General features: G+C 40.6%; 1 protein-coding gene and 1 pseudogene across 10 annotated transcripts in view; one reads left to right on the top strand and one right to left on the bottom strand.

Moving 5' to 3' along the window:
• The window catches only part of EED (embryonic ectoderm development), a 193,406-nt gene that overhangs the window by 43,273 nt on the left and 133,571 nt on the right, over positions 1–16,562 (top strand). For 7 of the 10 annotated variants that reach the window (XM_045038655.1, XM_045038652.1, XM_045038657.1 and 4 more), the window contains one exon: positions 2,774–3,123. The exons of the other annotated variants lie outside the window; for them this stretch is intronic. The gene's annotated coding sequence lies outside the window, so the exon portion shown is untranslated. The remainder of the gene's footprint in view (positions 1–2,773; positions 3,124–16,562) is intronic. 10 annotated transcript variants of the gene reach the window in all.
• On the bottom strand, positions 12,844–13,693 carry LOC101083447 (annotated as a pseudogene).

Below are 16,562 nucleotides of genomic sequence, written 5' to 3'. Positions count from 1 at the left end.
TGTCGTTTGCAAATATCTTCTCCCATTCTGTCGGTTGCCTTTTAGTTTTGTGGATTGTTTTTTGTTTTCGTTTTTGTTTTTGTTTTTTGGGTTTTTTTTTCTGTGCAGAAGCTTTTTATTTTGATGAGGTCCCAGTATTCATTTTTGTTTTTGTTTCTCTTGCCTCTGGAGACATGTTGAGTAAGAAGTTGCTGCGGCCAAGGTCAGAGAGGTTTTTGCCTGCTTTCTCCTCAAGGATTTTGATGGCTTCCTGTCTTACATTGAGGTCTTTCATCCATTTTGAGGTTATTTTTGTGTTTGGTGTAAGAAAGTGGTCCAGGTTCATTTTTCTACATGTCACAGTCAGCCACTTCTTCATGAGCACCTATTATGTGCCAGGCACTGATCCAGGCACTGAGAAAATACTAATGAAGAATGAGCAGAATGTATAAAATCCTGGCCCTGCCTTCATAGAATTCACCTTCTAGGTAGGGTTCACCAAGAAAAGTGAATGAACAGGCAAGCAAATAAGATTTTCAAATAATGGTAAGGACTCTGAAGACATTAGGGGGGGATGTTATAGGGAAGAGCTGGAAGTGGGGAAACCCAGCAGGCAGAGGGAACAATGAGTCCACAAGACTCAAGGCAAGAGAAAGTTCAGCATATTGGAGGAAGAAAAAGAGCCTCTGTGGCTGGAACTGAGAAACTGTATGGGAAACTGTATGCATGTGAGAAGGTATGATCTTACAGGCCATGGTAAGAAGGAAGATTTGATCATTGGTGCTATGGAAAGCAAGATGAAGGGTCTTAAGCCTTAGCACACTGTCATAATACAATTTGAAAAAGAAATCTCCTTGGCTGTTGCATAGCGAATGGAATTTAAAGGCCAAGATTACAAGTGGAGACCAATTAGGAGCCTCCCACAGTAGTTCACCTGGGAGACGATGATGGGGTTGGCAGAGCAGATAGATGTGGATGGCTTCAGCATGTTTTTCAGGAGTGGAGACAACAGCACTTCCTGATGGTTTAATGTGGGAAATTGGAGACCAGAGAGAAGACAGTGATGACTCTTAGTTTTGGGGCTTGGGCAGTTAACTACATGGTGGTATTATTGACAGAGCAGGGAGAGAGTAGGGAAGCAAAGGCTTACAGGGGTGAAGGAAATCAAGAGATTGTTTTATCCACATTAAGTTCAAGATACCAATTACACATATAAGAAGCGCTATCAAGTAGACATATCTTACATATCTATGAGTCTGGAGCTTAGGAGAAAGGTTTGTGATATAAATTGGGAAATCACTGGCATAGAGATGGTATTTAAAGTCATGGAACTGGAGAGATCACCTAGGGAGAATGTAGGGATTCTAAAGCCCAAAGCCAAGCCCTGAGGCACTTTGAATTGAGAAATCTGGTATAGAGGAAGAGCCGCAAACAAGACTTTTAACACGTTCATGTACATTAATGACTCTTTAAGAAGTGAAAACAGAAGTCAGCATTTCTCAAACTTACTTGATCTTGGAAACTTTTGTCACATGGCATCTCACAGGGATAGGGTCCCAAGGAAAATATTTTGGGAAACATTGTTCATACCCTTCTAGCTGCTAATATATTAACTTCTAAGGTGACATAGGCAAGTCTTTTCCCTCTAAGTGGAGACGTATTTCAATGAAAGCCTATCAGTTGCTAAGCAAAACACTCCCCTGATGATCTAGGCCAAAAAATGTACCTGTGGGAAACACACATGAGCCAAATGCAGTAAGGAGGAAGGAAGGCTGTTGCATCATTGCTTTACTGAGCCAAACCTCACATGCTGGCCATTTTTGCCTTGTTACATTAATAATAGTTATTTTGGTGGAAGAGTGAGATTGAAGGTCTGAGGAGAGGCCCAGGATTAAATGCTCTTTTTTTGGTGAATTATGTAACTTTTTTCAGAATGCTAGCATTTGGGTGTTTCTACCTGTATACACTATACCAGAGTATCTTTTGATGCTCTGGAAAGAGTTAATTTAGATAAAGATTTTTCTCTATTTTCTAGTTAGTTGGTTTTTTTGTTTGTTTTTGTTATAAACAACAGAAACTCACTCATGCATATTATTGGGATCTAAGGCAGCCCTAAGGACAGGTTTCTCTCTAGGACCCCTTTTTCCCTCCTCTTCTCTCTTTTCTTTCTCTGCCCCACCCACCCATAGGCCAGAGGCTGTCTGGTCTTTCATAGTACCTTTGAGACTTCTTGCTTTATAGGTATGCACTATGAAATCATAATAAAATCCTCTACATTTGTATAGCACAGTCTAAGTAAACCCACATGTTATGGACTGAATGTTTGTGTCCCTGTAAAATTCATATGTGAAATCCTTGATCTTTGTGAGGTGGGGCAGTAACTGGGAGTCAATTAAGTCTTGAGCATGGAGCCCTTGTGAATGAGATTAGTACCCTTACAAGAAGAAACACAAGAACAAACTGATGGTCATCAGAGGGGAGCAGGGTGGGGGAATGAACAAAATGGATGAAAAGGAGTGGGAGATACAGGCTTCCAGTTATGGAATGAGCAACTCATGGCAATAAAAGGTACAGCATAGGGAATGTAGTCAATGGTATTATAATTCCTTTGTATGGTGACAGATGGTAGCTACACTTGCAGTGAGCATAGCATAATGTATAAACTTGTTAAATCACTATGTTGTATACCTGAAACTAATGTAACATTATGTGTCAACTATATTCAAATTAAAAAAAGAAAAAAAAAACAAGAAGCAAAGTAAAAAGAGAGATGATCTCTCTCTCTCTCTTTCAGCTGTGTGAGGATACAAGAAGAAAACAGTCATTTGCAAACAGGAAGAGTTCCCTCACCGGACACTAGATCGGGCCTTGATCTTGGACTTCTAGTCTCCAGGACAGTGAGAAATAAATGTTTGTTGTTTAAGCCACCCAGTCAGTCTATAACACCCTAAACTAAGAGAACACAGTCTTGGAGGTTTGCTTTAAAAATGAGGAAACCAAGGCCTAGGGAGGAGAGACAAAACACAGTGTGGAAGGTCTCCTAGATGGCTTTGATAAACCTAAATTGTACTCTTGTGTGACTGTAGGCAAGTTTGTGACTAGGCCTCAAATTCCTCTTCTGCAAAGGGAGAAGACTGAGAAGCGGTAAGTGATTTTCAAGATGCGTTTTGAGGCATTTACAGTCTGCTTTTATGATTTTGAGATGGAGTGTCTTGGCTGAAGTCATACAGTGTTCTATCACCTGGCCCAATGTTTTGTTTTATGACACCACACTGAGTTTCCATTAAAAAAATTTTTTTATGTGTACTAATTTTTCTTATCTATTTGTATTGCTATGAAAATACTACCAGAAGGCAGCATTGTACAGTGCATAAGCATAAACTTTGAAACCAATTGGACCTAGGTTTGGATGTAGGTCTACTTTTAGCTCTTGTGACCTTGGAGGAGATACTTAACCCCTTCTCAGCCTCGTTTTGTCATTGTAAGAAAACTGTGTATAATACCTGCCATATAGGGTTGCTGATTAGATTGAGATTGTGTCTATAAAGCATCACGGTCATAGCAGGTACAAAACATTCTTAGTCCAATCAGGCTGCTAACAGAAATTCATTTCTCATAGTTTTGGAGGTTGAGAAGTCCAAAACCAAGGCTCTGGCAGATCTGGTGTGTGGTGAGAAACAACTTCCTGGTTTTCAGATGGCAGTAAAAGGGCTAACTGGTTCTTGGCCTTTTCTTATAAGGGCACTAATCCCATTCATGAGGGCTCTGCCCTCATTACCTAATCATTTCCCAAATTATGCCCTGCTTGCTAATACTATCACATTGGGGATTAGGATTTCAGTATATCAATTTGAGGAAGATACAGACATTCAGTCTGTAGCACATTTCACATCTCCCTCCTTCTTAATGATTTGGGGAGATAAGGAATTACAGCAAAGAGTTCATAAACCAGGATGGAGATGGGGCATGCATTTTTTCTATAAGTAATATTTATTCAGGAAAACATTTTAGTTCAATCAGTCTTGTTGAAAGCCTTTTCAAAATATTAGTCTGTGCTCCTCCTTTGGAACACTCTGAATATAATTGGATCTTTCTTGATGACTGAAGACCTTGCCATGCCTCAGGCTTATTATTCAGCTGTTTGGGTAAATATGCAGAAGGTGCAAAACTTAGTTGGAATGTGTTGAACTCAGGAAATCTTCTAGAAGTTTGTTGTTTATTTTGAATTGAATTCTTTGTTAACAATTTTATCGTGGTCAGACTTCTAAATAGTGTAAGCATTCCATTTGTAGATGTGTAGATATTGGATATTGTGTTCTGGTTAAACAAATGATCAACAGATTTTTTTTCTTTTAATGACTTCTTTGTTAACAGACCTGAACCAGGAATCATCTTTAACATGAGGAAATATGAAGGCCTTTGAGGCCTTAGGGAATGGATACCCTAATGGGGGGAGGGGCAAAACATAAAGTCATAAAAAAATAACTATAACAAGAACCAAATGAAAAAGAGAAGTCTTTATAAAGAAATCAGTACTTGAAATGGGACTTGAACCACATAGGATTTGGACCAGTTGTGCTCATTGCTAAGGGAATGATCTTTAAAGTAGAGAAAATAGTTTGAATAAAAGCACAGGGATGGGGAATCTTGGGGTATATGCATAGGACGATAAATTGTTAATTCAGAGATAATTAAGGTTAGCAAAAGATACTTAGTTGGGATATTTCTGGTTTTTGATAACATGTGTTGAATATCCAAATATCTTGAATAGTGTTTCTTAGGTTCTTATATAGTTGTGGGAAACTCTGATCTACCATATATTCTTTTGTAAGTTATTTTATCTCTGTGGGCCTATGATATATAGGTCACAAAAGAATTCATAGGGCTTCCAATTTTCCTGTTGTTAGAGGCCTAGAATCATTTCATGGACACCACAGATGTCTAGTAGAGCAGAAAGCCCTACCAAAATCCATCTGCCTATGTAGAAGACAACCTTTAGAGCCACAGGATAGGTCATGGGTTTGGATCTTCATTGCCCCTCCTTAAACACCTCAAGCCGGGAGTGTGGAGGAAGGAGAGAAACAGGTTTCTCTAATCTCCCCACTTGCCTCACCTGCCCCTCATTTGCCAGCCCAGCCCTATGCCCACTCCCATCCCACACTGGCTTATTAAAAACAAGGTCACTTTCCTCAGAGGGAAAGACACCCTTTCATCTACTGGTCAATGGACTTACATACTCCTTTGTGAAAGTGGAAAATGAGACAAAGAAGGGAAAAATCTGTGCAGGACCCTGGTGTTATGGGACATAGTCTGCTTTGTGGAAGCCATCACTCCCAGCAGGAAAAAAAAAAAAAAAAAAAAAAAAAGCATGACATAGCAATGTGTATATTCCATATTAAATTAATTGGGCAGTGAGCCCCTTGTTAAAAAATTGCTGGATAGACAATCTCATTAACATTTCCAAGTATTGATTGACTCTGATAAGTAAGGAAAAGAAAGATTGATGAGATTCCCAAACTCAGCCTTCCACATGTAGAGCAAAGCAAGACTATGCCAGTGAACATGACCTTTTGCTTTTTAAGGAAACAGACATTCTATCCTGGCCACCAAATGAGGAGGACACTTAGTATTACTCCCTGTATGGGGCCAATGCTCCCTTCTAATTTTCTCTTTTTTGTTGTTTTTCCATATCTGACTTCTTTGTTCCTGCCCTTTACCCTCAATCATAAATGTAAGACCGCTCACCTAATAATGAAAAACTCCTTTTCTAATAAGGCACAGGGCCAGAGTGGTAGAATTGGAAGGAAACTCAGAAGCATTGAATTCACCCTTCTGGTTTTTGAGATAAAGAAAGTGAGGCCCCCAAAAATAAAGTGGACTTACTGAGTATGGAGATGGTAGGGATGGAAGCAAGTGGTGGTTCATGTAGTGTTAGTCTGTTTTCAGGGTGTTATCACATACGTGATCTCATAAAAACCTTTGATGTAGGTGATATTATTATGATTTTTTTTTTACAGGCGAGGAAACTGAGACCCAGAAAATTCTCCCAAAAAGGGAAAGCGCACTTTCCCTTTTCATCAGGGAAACTGCCATGACAAAACCTAGTAATTCTGAAATGCCAAATTCTGCTCTGAAGGGCAAGGCATTCAAAGATTGAGAAGATGCTGCCCGTGTGCTTACATCTGTTAGGGGCAGGTTGTCAATCTTCCCACAAGGCTACACGCAGGGCACCCTAATGCTGTTGAAATATCACCTGACCCCTGCAAGGACTGAGTTTCATATAGCCATTTGATGCCCTCTGAACATGGTTATGTGGAAACCCTAGAAAAGGCCAGCTCTTCTGCAGAGGTATCTACATCTTTAAACCACCCAAAACTAAGAGTCTTTGTAATGTGAAAGGTGAATGAATTAAAGTTGTCTCAAGATTATGAAGACATTCATATGATTTTTGTCTTTCTCTGACTAATTTCACTTAGCATAATACCCTCCAGTTCCATCCATGTAGTTGCAAATGGCAAGGAAAAAAAAAAAAAGATTATGAAGGCATTCAGACTTTAATTGGGAACAGAGGCAGGATGGGGATGAACTCTTCTCATCCTTTTACTGTTCTTTGTGACTAGCACCCACCTCTATGACCCTGCCTTTTCAAGTGGCACTGACAAGTATCTACTCTTTTTTCCCCTGTTTTAGTCATGTAGAAAGAATCTGATCACCAACTAGATCATACTTTCAGGGATGGTGAAAAAATCATTTGGAACTTCTGTTCATCTAAGATAAGGGTCAGCAAACCACGGCTCACAGGCTAACTCCAGCCTGCTGCCATTTTTGTAGGCTCATGAGTTAAGAATAATTTTTACATCTTTAAATGGTTGAAAAAAATCAAGAGAAGAGTAATATTTCATGCCATGTGAATCTAATATTAAATTCAAATTTCAGTGGCAATAAAATTTTACTGGAACGCAGACACTTTTATCATTTACATCTTGTTTATAGTTGCTTTTGTGCTGCAACAATGGGGTTTGGTAGTTGCAACAGAGATTATATGGCCTGCACAGCTTAAAAATATTTACTGTTTAGCCTTTAACAGAAAATCTTTGCCAGCCCCTGTCTAAGAGCACTAATCACACTGTATGAGACTGGTTCTATTCATATCCACCTCCTAAACTAGACTTTTAAGCTTATGAAAGGCTCCACTGTGCTTAGAATGAAACTCTACTTTTGGTTGGCACTCTGTACATGTTTGTAGGATGAAAAGAAAAGTGAATAAATGATGTGGGCTTGGGCAAGTCAGTTCCCATTTCTGGGCCTTAGTTTCCCCTTTTGTGAAATGAAAGAGTTGGCTAACATGACATTGGTCCCGTCTAGCTCCCATCTAGCTTTAAGGTTACTGCAGCCAAAAATAAATATTATGCTCAGTTCATTGAATCTTCTGTTTTATAACTTCGGGTTCTCCCTTAGTGACTTTCGGAATATTGGCTGGTTTCTCAGGTCTTTCAGTACTGTGAAGGGGGTACCCTTACTAGCTAATTTTACTGGAGCATTTGATGCTAGTGCTGTGTGCATTGCCTACCATGTGAAAATTCATTATAAATCAGCAACTTCCTTTTCTTCATGGCTGCCTGTCTTATGTGAGTGTAGCAACATGAACAAATTTCTCAGGGCCTGGTCACTATTAAGAATCTGAACATGTGGATAAGTCTCAGAGAGAACACACTCTAGATTTATGCCCCCCCCCTTTCCCCCTCCATCAAGATGCAACCACATGGCCTAGAAAACAGCCATCTGCCATCACTTAGAAAAATCTCACTACTTAGAAAAATTTAGTACTTGGAAAATAGTGGCATTTTCAAACCAAATGGATATAAAAGTTCTCCTCAAAACCTCTGAAGTACACAGGGCCATGTTCTCAGGTGGTGTTTAGTGGACACCGTCATGGCACAAGGCTGTGGCCTGATATGTTATCAGTGGGATTTGATTTGAGTAGTTATCTTGCACTGTTTCCTCCCAGAAAGGTAATTGTGTCTCCCCAACCCCATCACTATTAAGGGGACAGAAAATCTTAGAATCCAGGCACATATGACATGAGGAAACATGCTTACAGCAAATATGACCCGATGAAGTCTTCCTGTGCAGCAGCCAAGACCAACCCTCATGCACCAGATGAAATTTGTTTTCTGGATTTTTCTGTTGCCTTTTCTATTTCTTCCCCCAGGTTGCTAACACTGTCCATTCTATCTCAGACCTCTGCTATGATGTACCAGGCATGGGAAATACTCAAGCTTTTAGTTCAGTATCTCCTTTCCTTTTCTCTTTTAAATGAAGGATAGAGAGGTATAGTGAAAAAGTGTAAAGCACTTAGAATCAGATTAGTCTGAGACCCAATTCCTCCACTCATTGGTGGACTCTCAGTTCTTATTTGCTTAATGAAGATAATACTTATTACCTACCTCTACTTATCACCCAGAATCCCTTACAGACAAGGACCATGCATTATTTATTCTTCTTTTTATCTTGCAGTACACAGTACATAGCATGCAGTAGATCCTTGACAAGTGTCTGAGCAAAATTGAACTGACTTTATACATAATTTTACATGGATCATGACATGTGGAGTGTTTGAGCTAAAAGGAATTCAAAGACCTCTTCAGTTCACTTGTAGCAAATAGGAACTTCTCACTTCTGTGCTAAATGGTCCAAACAGTCACCATTTTCTTTCCAGCTGAGTGTCTTTTTTTTTTTTTTTTCCACCTGAACTTCACAATTTTCAACAAAGTTCTCTGGAAGGCCACTACCATTTGACTGAAATTATCACTGGAGGGAAAAAAATTTTAGGTACAATTCTGGATTGAGTTCAACTTCTACTTTATGAATGAAAAAACCTAGACCTAGGGAGTTGATATGATTTGCAAAGGTCACAGGACTAATTGCAGAGTGAGTTGGAACTAGAATATAGGTCTCTAGGTTCTTTATCCAGTGCTCTATCTACTACATAACATTTGTGTTCTGATATAAGTCTCAGTGCCTTCCAGCTAGCTCTGGAGGAAGTGTCTAGCAAGGACAAATGAATGTGGGAGAGGTAGGTATAAAGGAGAGCCTTAGAGTCAGGTAGCTGTCTCCCTGTCAATTCAGAAGGTAAGTTATTCAGCAACTTTCACTGAAGGCCTCTTTCAGGCAAAGGTGAAAGGCCCCAGAGATCGAGATGAATGAAATGAGGACTTTGCCCCAGGACTTATAGACCTGTAAACCAACAGTGAAAAATAAAACAGGATGATAAGTGAGCTAACAGAGATATGCTTAGAGCCCTCCAAGGGCCAGAGGGCATGACCCAGAGAAGTTAAGAATGGCTTAACTGAGGAAGTAACTTCTGAGCTGATTCTTCCAAAAAGAGTTATAGTTCTGCAAAGCAAAGAAAGGAAAGGGTGTTCCATCAGAAGGAATGGTCTAGAAAGAACTTGGCACACAGAGAGACTAGCAAAAAGTTCTTCATGGAAGGAACATCAATGTGTGGTAAATGGGGGAGGAGAGGGGAGGAAATTAAGGGCAGTGTCAGGCAAGGGACCTGGAGAGATAAGCAAAAGCAATCTGCTTTGAAGGAGTCTACAAAGGGTGACAAGACATATATGTAAACAATTAAAACATAGGAGAGAACGATTCAGTACTTTTCAGACCACCAAAGGAAGTGCAGGGGAGTCAGAGAAGGGAGACATGATTTCCCACTAGGGCTTACAGAGACTATATCACTGATTAGTCAGGCAGAGTTAAAAGTTAAAATCAATTTGAATTTTTTGGGATTCAAATAGAAGTTAAAGATCTGCAGTATAATTACATACCCAGTCATGTTCTTTTCGGATCATATCTTTAACTTAATGAACCAGATCCTAAATCCCAACACACTGCCCAGTGGCTTCCCCCTTCCCATTATATAACATGTTGTGTATTTTGTTCACCATTCTATCGCCAGCACCTAGAACCATGTCTGGAACCTAATAGGTATCAAATAAATATTTGTAGAACCAGTCTTTCAGTTGATGTGTTTCAACCACATACACTAGATTTTTCAGTGTCTTTAAAATACCCTGTCTTTGGGGCAGCTGACTGGCTCACTGTGAAAAGCATCCAACTCTTGATCTCAGGACTGTGAATTCGAACCCCATGTTGGGTGTGGAGATTACTTAAAAAATAAAATCTTAAAAAAATACTCCTGTCCTTTAGTTGCCATTAGTATGACTGTATTTGTAATACATCTAGAGTTCTGACTTAGAAAATATGGTGACAAAACTCATAGACACAACATAAGAAAACTTCATTCTCGTTGTCAGAAACTCCCTATGCCAGGGGAGTATTTGGGAAGGAGGTGGGAAGAGAATGTAGTCTTGTGTAGAGCACACCATTTCTGGGCTGGAGGCCTCAGCCGCTCCCTTCTGCATGGTTGGCTGCCCATGTAGTCTCAGACCAGGGCAGCCCCTCCATCTCGTTCTTTGCTCGCTGAACACACAGGCTTGGGAGTCTTGGATGAAAGTAGAAAGCATTAGCATCTTGGAAAGGATGTAGCTGGGGTGCTTGTGGCCTCGTTTGGGTCTTTCAAAACAAGTTTCTGGCTCTTCTATTGGGAGAGGGAATCTTCCACATCTGCAGAGATGAAGGAGTGTGTTGTTACAAACTTAGCATCTTCCCAACACTCCTTGAAATATAACATTTAATATGCTTGATTATCACTATCAAATGGATCATCAGTGAAAACCATTACCAACCCTATAATGTTCTTCCTTTTCTCCTCCTTCTCTCCTTCCTTTCCCCCTCCCCTTTTTCTTCTTCTTCACCTTATTCTTCTCTCTTTCCTCCTCCTCTTCCTCCTCCTTCTCCTCTCCTTCTTCTTCTGTCCTTCCATTTTTGTTTAGTTTTATATTCAAATGTCAAAATTACTGGGTGCGCATAGACTTATTTGTTTGTTTGTTTGTTTGTTTATTGAGCTGAGGAAGAGGCTTGTGTTGTATCCTGTATCCTGACTTTTCACAGTTTATCTCCATCTCCTGGAAATTTTTGCATCCCTTCTGTATTTAGAAAGCAATAGAGAAGCCTGTCTTAATGGTTTCACCATTCTCCCATTCTCCCATTCACCCAAAATATAACTCCTTAGAACTATGTCCTCCATTTTTCTCACCACTTCATTCTTTTTATTTTGTATTTTTTAATGTTTATTTTTGAGACAGAGACAGAATGCAAGTGGGTTAGGGGCAGAGAGAGAGGGAGACAGTATCGGAAGCAGGCTCCAGGCTCCAGCTGTCAGCACAGAGCCCGACTCAGGGCTTGAACTCACAAGCCGTGAGATCATGACCTGAGCTGAAGTGAGACACTCAACTGACTGAGCCACCCAGGGGCCCCCTCTCACCACGTCATTCTTGAGTCCTGTTAATACTACCCCAAAGTATTCTCACATGTATCTCCTCTCATCTGGCACCTTGACACTCTCAATCTGGGTTGTTCCAACAGCTTCTTAACTCCAAGATCTAATCAGACCAGCCTTTGCTCTACTCCCTAAATCATGTTAGACTATGACACTGTCTTCCTCTGAAGTCATGGGCGACTCCTCATCATATAGGGAATAAAATACAAAATCTTGGGCATGCTATTCAGGACCACACTGAGTCTTGACAGTGCTTTACCAGCCAACCTTTGGAAACAAAAAATCAATAACAGGAAAAATAAATTTATAAAATAAACCAGATAGATTACATAAAAAGTGTTGCCCAAAAATCCACTGCAAAAAAAATATGTGAATACATGTAAATAGATAGGTAGATGTGTGTGTGTATATATATATATATGTATGTATATGTGTTTGCACAGTGTTGTAAGTGATTATTAAGGTTTCTAGGCAAGCCCATAAAAGTCTATTGAATATATAATTGTAGGCAAACTACTATGCGTGTGCAATTTTTTAAAAATTACTCAGCAATGCCAATAAATACTACAGGAAAATCACTAAAATTTTAAATTATTTTTAAGAAATAGATCTTGACTACTGGCCCTTGGGGTGACACGATGGACAGACAACTCCACTTGTCTTAATAAGTAACATTAACTACATGCTTACAATATGCCAACCCATGTTAGAAGACCTTTGCAATCATTAGCATTTCAAGTATTTGATGTCACAACAACCTTATAAAATAGGTATCATTTTCCCCACTTAACAAACAAGGAAAGTGAATCACAGGGAAGTTAAATAACTCTCCAAGGTCACACAGAGAGTGGCAATGGAGGAATCTGAACTGAGGCAGTTTGGTTCCAAAGCTCTCAATCTGAATGACAACCCTAGATTAAGAACCACTAGAGAGTCCTCTGGAAGAGGCAGGGCCAGTTAATAGTGGGGGATGCACAGGAAGTGTCTAAAGCTGACAGCAAGTGACTGGCTAGGGGCAAAGCTGGGTAGTCAGAATTGGGTACTGGGTATATGACATTTTGTTAAGGTCATTTTGATGCTAGTGCTATTTTGACATTCACACTTAATTCATTTCTATGAAGAATAAAGCATTAAACTTTCAACTTTTAAAAAATCATCAAGTACTCTGTACAGTAGAAACTGATCCTAATGACAGGATGAAATGGATCTCATCAGCGATTCAAGGCTAGAGCTGGAGTCAGAGATGTGGTGGGAGATGATGAAGCCTAAAAATGGGGTAGGGTTGTCACACACATTTGTTCATTTTCTTTTTAAGTGATTGGCTTGATAATTTAGGATTACAGAATGTCCATGGTGTCAAAGTGTTCTCAAAAAAAAAAAAAAAAAAAGAAAGAAAAGAAAAGAAAAGAGAAAAAGAAAAGAAAAGAAAAGAAAAGAAAAAGAAAAGAAAAAGGCTCTACTTCAAAAAAGGACTTGCAGGAGGAAGAGGTTAAACAGTGAGTGCTAACCACAGCCTGCTTTGGGCAGAAGCAGAAGGAAGCCTCCAGCCAAGTAATGGAAGGAGAGTCTCTTTCTGTGCTGGTTGTCACAAAGGGCAAAGAATCAAAACATCACTTTTGCAATGGATGAGTTTACAAAATTGCAGGAAGTGTGACAAGACTTAAAAGACAAGACACATTTTTTTTAAGAGTTCAGCTTTTCACTGAACAGGTTACAGAAGAGGTTAGTCAAAACACCAAAGCCCATGTCATCATCAGACTCTTCCGATTCTTCTTCCTTTGCTTCCACCTCCTTCTCAACAGCTGGGGCAGCGGTGGTGGAGGGGGTGGGACCTCCCTCTGGTGCAGCGCCAGCTGCTGGGGCAGGTCCACCAGCCCCTACGCTGCAGATGGGGCTCCCGATGTTGACACTGGCCAGGGCCTGCCTTTGCAAACAAACAAGCCTGGCCAGAAAGGTTCAGCATTTACACCTGCTGCTTCAGTGAGGGCATTGTTATCCTCTGTGACTGTCACTGCATCATGGTACAGGTTGAGGGCTGAGGAGATGCTGGCGAGCTGTGAGAAGGAGGCTATGGGCCGGTGAGCGCTGAGCGGGTGCTGGTGGGCACAGTGCTAGTCACCGGATGAAGTGAAGGCCTCACCCCAACACACACTTAGCTTCCCCAGAGAGACCCAGGACCTTAGTGGCAGCTGAGGAAAGGCAAGACATATTTGTTAAACATCTTTGTACAGTATCTTTTTGCTGTGGAGGATTTCCCATCTGAAAATTGGGATTACTTGAGAAAGTGGCATCACTTCTGGTATTATCCATGGATCAAGACAAAGTATTGTGAGATAATGAGGTTACAGAGCCGGGTTCAATTCTGGGCTCTACCATTTGCCAACTGTATGTCTTCAGGCAAATCTCAGCCTCTCTGAACCTCATTTTTTGCTTTCATTGATTAAAAGGGAGTAATAACATTACTTAAGTCTTGAAGTTGTTGTGGTCCTTGAATTGTGCCTCAGCTAGTCAGCATTCAGTAAATATTTATCAAATGGCAAGAGTGGTTAGTAGCATTAGAGCTGAATATTTTATTTTGCTTTTCTCTATTTCTTAAATTTTCTACCATAAAATTTTGCTTTTGTAATTAGAAACAAAAACATATTATTTTATTTGTTTGTTTGTTTGTTTGTTTGTTTAAGAAAGAGAGAGAATTCCCAAGCAGGCTCATGCTCCACACAGAGCCTGATGCGGGGCTTGAACTCACAACCCTGGGATCATGACCTGAGTCAAAACCAAGAGTCAGCCATTCAACCGACAGAGCCACGCTGGTGCCCCAAAACTTAATCTTTAAAAATTTTTTTTTCAACATTTATTCTTTTTCAGAGAGAGAGAGAGAGAGAGAGAGAGAGAGCAGTTGAGGGGCAGAGAGAGAGAGACACACACACACAGAAACCAAGGCAGGCTCCAGGCTCTGAGCTGTCAGCAAAGATCCTGACACAGGGCTTGAACTCACAGAGGCCAAAGTCAGATGCTCAACCGGCTGAACCATCCAGATGCCCCTAAACTTACTCTTTTTTAAAAATGACAGATGCAATTTCTCACATTTTCACATTTGCTCTCCCCACCTTTGTCTCCTTCATGTCCCTTTCTGCTATATATAAAAACGGGTCCTCTCCACACAACAATGTTCAGAAGATGCTATGAGATGTCAGTTATTCTCTATACTCCATCATGGCTTTAAGAGGGTCAGCTCAGTGAACCCAGACCTGCAGCAAGGCTGAGATCAGTGGTAGTTCAGTGCCATGGTTGCTCTGTTCTCTTCATTACACATCGATCTCCATCCTGCCATTCCCTCAGTCTCTCAGTCTGCTGGATGCTCCTAGCCCCTGCCAGGCCTTAGGGAGCTCCATTTTTTTTTTTTTTTTTATTCTACTGGTTTCATTCATTCAGTACCAAGGCCTAGAGACAATGACAAGATGTAGGAGTCAAGCCTCGCATTTGGTCTTTGGAAACCAAGGAGAGTGTGGGTGAGGGTATTAAATAAAGCAAAGTTCTGGCAGAAAACCAGCTTCTAATCTTGAAGTATCCCCTGGTTCTCTTCTTTTCTTTGTAATTTTAGATTTGTGGGTCCCAGATCTCCATATTTGCCTTCTGGAGCTGCCTTAGCAATAAGAAAAGATATTCATCTTTTTAAAGCTGAATTACACCAGCTCCTGAAACATTCTTGCATCAGGAAGCATAACCAGGGGACTCTGTCACATTTGAAGCTACCTGGTCTGCCCACGCTCTCATGCAGTGGGCTTATTCTCACACAAGGAGGTAGGGGAAGAGCCTAAGGGCCAGGATCTTTCTGAGTGTGTGGCCTTTTCCGGGAGTACAAGGTATGGTTCATCAGCTTCCTCTCAAAAGCCACTCCTGCTTGCTGGTTCCTATTTCAGCAAACATCACTGCCATCCACCCAGCTGCCTAGGTTAGAAATCTACAAGTTGTCCTTCACCACCCCCACCCCCATTTCACACCCCATGTCCAATTACTGCTTTAAGTGGCCCTTGAAGTCATTTGCTTTTCTCCATTTCTGCTGCTAGTTAAGACAACCATGCCCTCCTGCCTCTATAACTGGTATCCCCTAGATAGGATAGTTGTTTGAATGCTTGATAGCCCCAGATGACATCTAGAGAGGATAAGGAACATGTAAAGATCACACAGGCAGTGACAGCAGATTCAGAGGAGAATCCAGGCTTTCTGGTCCCAAGTTAAGCACTGCTGCTGGAAACTATTTGTTCACTATATAGTTGACCTTTCAACAATGAAAGGGTTAGAGCCAACCTCCCACACAATTGAAAATCTGCATATAACTTTTGACTTAAAAATTACTAGTAGCCTAGAAGCCTTGTTGATAGGATAACAATCATTTTTTATACTATGGTATTATAACTGTACTCTCACAATAAAGTGAACTAGAGAAACAAAAATGTTATTAAAATCACAAAGAAGAGAAAATACATTTGTAGTACTGTAGTACTCTATTAATTGAAAAAAAAAACTGTAAGTGAACCCACACAGCTCAAACCTGTTGTTGTTCAAGGGCCAACTGTATTGTTTTGTTTTGTTATTAGGTTTATTTATTTATTATGAGAGAGAGAGAGAGAGAGAGAGAGAGAGAGAGAGAGAGAGAGAGAGCACTTGTGCATGCTGTGAGCAGGGAAGAGACAAAGAGAAAAGGAGAGAGAGAGAGAGAGAGAGAGAGAGAGAGAGAGAGAGAGAGAGATTCCAAGCAGGCTCTGCGCTTGTCAGGGCACAGCTGGGTGTGGGCCTTGAACCCACAAATTGTGAGATCATGACCTGAGCTGAAATCAAGAGCCAGACGCTTTACTGACTAAGCCACCCAGACCCCCAAGGGTCAACTGTATTGTATTGAGATCTTGATTGGTGCTAGACAGATGAAATCATTGTCTCCCTCTGGGGTTTCTCCAGTGTCACCTCCAGGGGTGACTTCCCATGTTGGATTATGGTTTTCAGCCTAATTTATGTCCACATCACTCCTGTACATTCTCAACTGCAGATAGAGTAGGGCATTTCTTAGAGCCCTGCCAGCCCTCTCATTCCAGCATTCTACAAGTTGGCTTCTGCATGGTCTACTCACAAATAGCTTGTGAGCTAGTGAGGCCAACAGAAAATACACACATTGAAACACTTC

The sequence above is a fragment of the Felis catus genome, chromosome D1 (assembly GCF_018350175.1).
Source record: "Felis catus isolate Fca126 chromosome D1, F.catus_Fca126_mat1.0, whole genome shotgun sequence".
Classification (NCBI taxonomy): Eukaryota; Metazoa; Chordata; class Mammalia; order Carnivora; family Felidae; genus Felis; species Felis catus.
Note: the sequence above shows the minus strand (reverse complement) of the source record. Positions and strands in the feature narration are given on the sequence as shown.